Source organism: Tenrec ecaudatus, unplaced genomic scaffold (assembly GCF_050624435.1).
Source record: "Tenrec ecaudatus isolate mTenEca1 unplaced genomic scaffold, mTenEca1.hap1 Scaffold_54, whole genome shotgun sequence".
Taxonomy (NCBI): domain Eukaryota; kingdom Metazoa; phylum Chordata; class Mammalia; order Afrosoricida; family Tenrecidae; genus Tenrec; species Tenrec ecaudatus.
In genome coordinates this window covers 44,923-52,339 of record NW_027459454.1, presented here as the reverse complement: position 1 = coordinate 52,339, position 7,417 = coordinate 44,923, and positions in this window count along the sequence as shown.

Sequence of the window (7,417 nt, the reverse complement as noted above, 5' to 3'; positions counted from 1 at the left end):
TTATCTTTTAAAAAATTAAGCAACACAAAACAGATAATTCATCAAGCACTTAAAGAGAAACATGCAATAGCCATCCTGATTAAAGCTAAAAGCCAAACCTTGGAAAAACCAGTAGAACTACAGAAAACATTAGCTTTGAAAGATGTTTTTGTAACCTTATGTGTTAGACATAACCTGACAGTAGTGTAAGCTCTCTAATATTATGTGGCCTTTGGGATATTGCATCTTAAGTACATAGTATTTACAAATAATGACCAGGAGATATGAAACTCAGTATTAACCATCATAGGCAGTCTAATCCAGTTCTGTCTTTCTCATCCTGTCCACCCCCCACACCCCCTGCTATAAGCTCAAAAGTAACAAAAAATTGAGTGAAACAAAACAATTCAGAAGTTGTGAAATCTGTCTTATATTATAATTTTAGTCCAATTCCTAAGTTATACCACCTTTAGAGATATTTTAGTATTATATATATATATATATATATATATATATATATATATATATATATATATATATATATATATCCAATTCTCTTTATAAAAGTGAAAGCATAGCTTAAGGAGCCCTGAGTGGGATGGAGGTCAATGATCCACAGCTTCATATGTAACACAGAACCTGACAGTTCAAACTCCCCTTAAGTTGCATCATTGAAAAAATACACTCACCTCATTTTACTAAGACAAGCAAGGTAACGCTATCACAGAATAAACACCCCATAGAATACAGTAGCACTACACCAGAGCATTATCTTTAAGGCTGTAAACTCTATGGAGTCTGACTGTGCCATTTCTCTCTAGGCATACCTTTCTAAGTTTCTCCAAGAAACAACTGGTGAGGTTGAACCAATGACTTTTATTTTGCATCTAAGAGCTTAAAATCATTGCCTCTCCTGATTCCATATGCATGAGAATCAGAAAATTGAAACAGAAAGCCAAACATGTCTATGTCACAAATAATTTGCATCGTGGATGCATTTATCCTCAGTACGTGAACATTAGAGAGAGTCAAATTAAAATTTAATTATGACTTGCAATCAGAGGCAAACTATATTTCACTGAACTCAAACTAAAAGCTTTTCTTAGAGAAAACAAAAAACTGGTTACTGATGTGAAATTATATTGTTATGGTAACTGATGTGGAATTATATTGTTTTACTATTTTATTATTTGAAGGAAAAAATATCAAGGAAATGGCATTGACCTCTACTAGACTAACATATCAGTCCTTGGAAAATAACAGGCTTGGTAAATACAAGGTTCAGAGAAATTATAGGAAAATGTTCATTGATATGAATTGTCATGGTAAGTGCAGGAAGCAGCTGCAACATAACAATTGTGAGGATGACCATGAATTGGACAAAATTTATTCCATGTTGGGTGAACAAGTAAATGTGGTGAAGAAAGCTGATGGTGCCCGGCTATCAAAAGAGATAGTGACTGGGGTCTTAAAGGCTTGAAGATAAACAAGCAGCCATCTAGCTCAGAAGCAACAAAGTCCACATGGAAGAACACACCAGCCTGTGTGATCGAGTGGTCCGGAAGGGATCAGTTACCAGGCATCAAAGAACAAAAAATCCTATCATTGACTGCTCACCTCCATGATAGGATCGCTGAAGACAAATGGGTGCATAAGCAAATGTAGTGAAGAAAGCTGATGGTGCCCGGCTATCAAAAGAGATAGTGTCTGGGGTCTTAAAGGCTTGAAGGTGAACAAGCGGCCATCTAGCTCAGAAGCAAAAAAGCCCACATGGAAGAAGCACACCGGCCAGTGCGATCACGAGGTGCCAAGGGACTAGGTATAAGGCATCATGCAAAAAAAAAAAAGATATAAGTGTGTGTATGTATGTGTATATGTGTGTATATGTATATATGTATATGTATATATATATATATCATATTAAATGAAGGGGGAAGTGCAGAGTGGAGAGCCAAGGCCCATGTGTCGGCCAATGGAGATCCCCTCATAGAGGGGTTTAGGAGAGGAGATGGGTTAATTAGGGTACGAGGTAGTACCGATGAAGAATACAGCTTTCCCCCAGATCCTGGATGCTTCCTCCCCCCAACTACCATGATCCGAATTCTACCTTGCAGGGCTGGATAGGGGAGAGGCTGTACACTGGTACATATGAGGGCTGGAGGTACAGGGAATCCAGGGTGGATGATACCTTCAGGACCAAGGGTGTAAGGGACGATGCTGGGAGAGTGGAGGGTGAGTGGGTTGGAAAGGGGGAACTGATTACAAGGATCCACATGTGACCTCTTCCCTGGGAGAGGGACGGTAGAGAAGGGGGGGAAGGGAGACTCCGGATAGGGCAAGATATGACAAAATAACGATGTGTAAATTACCAAGGGCACATGAGGGTGGGGGGAGAGGGGAGGGAGGGGAAAAAGAGAGGTCCTGATGCAAAGGGCTTAAGTGGAGAGCAAATGCTTTGAGAATGTTTGGGGCAGGGAATGTATGGATGTGCTTTATACAATTGATGTATGTATATGTATGGATTGTGATAAGAGTTGTATGAGTCCCTAATAAAATGTAAAAAAAGAAAAGAGGAGAAAAAAAGGAAAATGATTAGGGCAAAGAATGTACAGATGTGCTTTATACAATTGATGTATGTATATGTATGAACTGTGATAAGAATTGTATGAGCCCCAATAAATTGTTAAAAAAAGAGATAAGTGAATAAAGAATGAATGCAAAAAAATAAATAAATGTTCTATTTTAAAAGAGAAAAAAAAACCTCAAAAATTTATTCCATGTTGATATAGACTAACTGTGAGTCAGACCTGAGGGTGAGTATGAGTCAGAACCAATTCCAGGGCCTTTAACAGCCTACAACAGCCTGTCAAAGAAAGACATTTTAGGATCCATAAGTGTAATTTAATTCATGAATTATAAATCCCAGTGAAATATTCTCATAAAAGAAATGCAAATCTCCCAACACAATTCTCATTGGGTTAGTCCCACCCTGATTCTACCATGAAATTCCTGTTACAATCTTCCATTTATTACCAGGTCACCTCCATCCACTTACTAACTGATGTGGTCTTATGCCATATCTAGCAATCCTCTCAGAGAAACAGCAAACTAAGAATTTTACCCAAAGCCAAGTAAAACAAAATAAACACAAACCCAAATTATCAGAAAAGTTATTTAAATACGTAAATGTGCTATAATCCCCAAAGATATAAAAACATCACAATGTGTCATTTTCCTCTATGAATAAATGTAAAGGTTATAGTAATTCTTTGAACTTGAAGTCCTTAAGAGACGCAGATAGTTAATATGGTTAGCACCTAACAGAAAATTTGTCTTCCTTGAGAGACAGGCTTTGGTGACCTACCTTAGAAAAATCAAACCTTGAAAATTCGATGAGGCTTTTTCTAGGGAGACAAAAAGAGTCTCCCTAAATTAAGATGCACTGAAAAGCAAGTGCTCTCTTAAACTTCTTCAAACCTGAATGTTAATAGTGCTTGGCTATCAAAAGACATAGCATCTGGGATCTTAAAGCAGGAGTCCTCAAACTTTTTAAATAGGGGGCCAGTTTGCTGTCCCTCAGACCATTGGAGGACCGGACTACAGTTTAAAAAAAAAAGAAGAAGAATTATGAACAAATTCCTATGCACCCTGCACTTTTTTTTAAGGGTGGAGACAGACCCAGTCATGGACATGGCATCCTGCTGGGTCTCCTTGTTTATTAATTTCCAGCCAATCAGTTCAGAAAGCTGAAGAGGGTGAAGCGGGAAAGGGTGAAGCTGCCACCAGGAGCTCTGGACATACTCTTCTGGGGCAAGCTTGGCAGGTACAGACTGTCGACAAGACCTCCCAGGCCCCACCAGGGACTGGTAGGAAGACCATGGATCAGTGGCTGCTCTCTCACACAGATGGAGACCTGGAACTCAGGGGTGGTGCCATGGGCCTGCATGCTCCAGCAGGTCATAGACCATCAGTGTCCTGGTGAGCCTAGAAGGATTTGACCAGAGTGATTCATGGGGTGACTGGAATGGAGCCCCCGACTGGGACATGGCCTTGTAGTGGTTGCAACTGCTCACACAACTTAGGGGTCAGGATGGGCCCTGGTGAGGGCTGGAGCCCCTTGGGGAATTGGGGCTCATAGGGGTGAGACCAGACAGGCAGGGAGGGGCTTCCAGGCTGAGGAGAGAAGTCAAGGGTGTTATATCTTTCAAGACACAGACACCCTAAAAGCAGAGTCCCAGCCTCCAGCCTCGGAGGCCAAGATGAACTAGCGCTTGGCCCCATCCTGGCACAGGGCATAGCGTCATCAGGAAACACCGTTCCCCACCACCCCATCTAGCCCTCTCTGCCTGAAGGTCTGTAGGCTGTAGTTCTAAAGGAGGGTGACCAATACCTGTGGCTGTTGGGGGTATGTGGGGGTTGGGCTGCACATTTACTTCCTCTGGGAGGCAGATTTGTTGCCTTCAGAGATGTACTTCAGGGAGCTGCTGAATATTCAGAAGCGGGATTGCCCATGCTTGGGGCCATCATTGAGCAACTCGTGGCCAAGCCCGTGGCCAGCCTCATTTACCGCAGGGCATCTTAAAGGCATCAGGCTGATCTCACTCGGGCCGCTTGGCCACGCTATCATTGTGGATGGTCTCCGTGAAGGCTGGCCACGGCAGCAAGTGCTCCTACATGGAGCCCATGGAGAACAGCTCGTAGCTGCACTTGGCACACACATAGTGGGCTATTCTGGAAAACCTCGCCCCCAGAGAAGCTTCAGAAAGACAAAGTGCTACCAGGTTCCTATCCTGCTCCCACACTCTGACAGCTCCAAGTGCACTGACCCCATCAGACATATCTTATTTTGAAGTAAAAAAAAAACACAAACAAAAACAACAGGCAAAAACACCCGGCGGGCCAGATAAATGTCTTTGGCCAGCTGCATGTGGCCCGCGGGCCATAGTTTGAGGATCCCTGTCTGAAATGCTTGAAGGTAAACAAGTGGCCATCTAGATGAGAAGCAACAAACCCATGTGGAAGAAGTACACTAGCCTGTGTGATCATGAAGTGTCCATAGCATAGGATCAAGTATCAGGCATCAAAGAACAAAAAAATCTCGTCTTTGTGCCTGAGGTAGGGTGGGGAGTGGAGACCCAAAGCCCATCTGTAGGCAACTGGTCATCCCCTTACAGAATGGTTGTAGAGAGATGAACCAGTCAGGGTGCAGTGTAGCAATGATGAAACATACAAATTTCCTCTAGTTCTTAAATACTTCCTCCCCCCGCCCTGCCACACACACACTATCATGATGCCAATTCTACTTTACAAATCCGGCTACACCAAGGAATTACACTGGTACAGATAGGAACTGAAAACACAGGGAATCAGGACAGATGATCCCTTTGGGACCAGTTCTGAGTGATGATATCAGGAGGGTGGAGGGAGGGTGGGGTAGAAGGGAGAACAGATTACAAGGATCTACATATATCCTCCTCCCTGGTGGATGGACAGCAGTAAAGTGGGTGAAGGGAGACATTGGTGTAATATATGAAAAATAGTTATAATTTATAAATTATCAAGGGTTCATAAGGGAGGGGGAGTGGTGAAGGGAGGGGAAAAATGAAGAGCTGATACCAAGGGCTCAAGTAGAAAGAAAATATTTTGAGAATATGATGGCAACAAATGTACAAATATGCTTGACACAATGGGTGGATGTGTGGATTGTGATAACAGGTGTACAAGGCCCAAATTTAAAAAAAAGATAGGCAGTCCCTCGGAGGCACTCCATAAACACAAATTGGTAAACACAATGACATGAATCTCTAACTGGAACAACTAGCTTTCTAAACTCTGGGATGGCAGGTAGCCAGGCTGGGATACCTATGTTCCTCTGAACAAAGAGGAAGGACAGGCTATGGGAAAGAAAACACTTCTTGGGAACTAGAAAGACTTACATCGATTCTGCCTATCAAATCTCAAACCATATGCACTCTTAAAATATGCCTGCTAATGAATGTCTTAAATCTCCCATGCTTCCCTGGACTGGCCTGAGATTACTAGATGAATAAAGAAATTAAAACTCCCTGGAAACTATCCCTTGACAATGGATCATGTAGAGAAGGTTAAGAAAAGAAAATATAGGGAGGACATTTTACAGTATTGTTTTACCTCAATAATTACAGCAGGAATTGAGAAGCCTCAATGTGTTGTTTGTTGTGAATTTCTATCAGTCAAACCTATGAAGCCAAACAAATTAAAACGCCATTTTGATAGCAAGCATCAGAGCTTCTCTGGCAAGGATACCAACTATTTTAAAAGCAAAGCTGATGGACTCAAGAAAGCCAGACTTGCCACTGTTGGAAAGTACCACAAAGAAAACATAGCAGCCATTGAAGTTTCCTATTTGGTGGCACACAGAATCACCAGGCAGGACTCTACAACCTCACACCATTGCTGAACATTTACTGTTGCTTAGCAGCCAAAGACATTGTTTGAGTTATGATGAGAGACGAATTTGTGACAAAATTGCATGCAATTTCTTTATCTAACGACACTGTCTGCAGAATAGATGTCATGTCTGCTGATATTCTTATTAGATCTTCCAATAAATTAAATCTGCTCCACTTCCAATATTTAGCATCCAGCTTGATGAATCTACAGACGTTGCAAACTGTTCAGTTACTGGTTTACCTCAGGTATGTTAAGGATGGCAACTTTAAAGTTGACTTTCTTTTTTACAGACCTCTTGAAATGACAACTACTGCACGTGGTAGATTTGATACAGTTGGTTCATTTCTGAAAGAGCATATGATCTCTTGGGAAAAGGTTTGTAGTGTTTGCAAAGATGGTGCCTCTGTTATGCTAGGCTGTCCATCTGAACTTTATCATTTGATATTGAAGAAGCCACAAAAAGTCATCAAAACTCACTGTATGATTCATTGTCACATATTAGCAATGAAGATGCTGTCACAAGAGTTACAAGAAGCAATGAAAAACGTCATAAATTCTGTCAATTTTCTAAAGGTGAGCACTTTAAACAGTCGACTGTTTTTTCAACTGTGCAACGAGTTGGATGTGCTGGATAATGCTCTGCTATTTCACATAGAAGTGAGATGTTGTCAAAAGGAAAAGTTTTAAAAAGTGTTTTTGAGCTTCGTGATGAACTCAATACATTTTTTAACCAAGACCGCAGTTCAAAACACTTTTCAGCAATAAAAATGAACTGCAGAAAATAGCTTCTTTGGTTGCCATCTTTGCCATCTTGAATGAGTTAAATTTATCACTGCAAGGACCAAATGCAACATGCCTTAATTTTTCTGAAAAGATCTGATCATTCCAAATGAAACTTCAGCTTTGGAAAAAAAATGGGATGAAAATAAAATTCACACGTTGCCTACCTTAACTGCTTTCTTTGAAGAACATGTAATTGAACCAGATGAAAGGATTACGATAATTT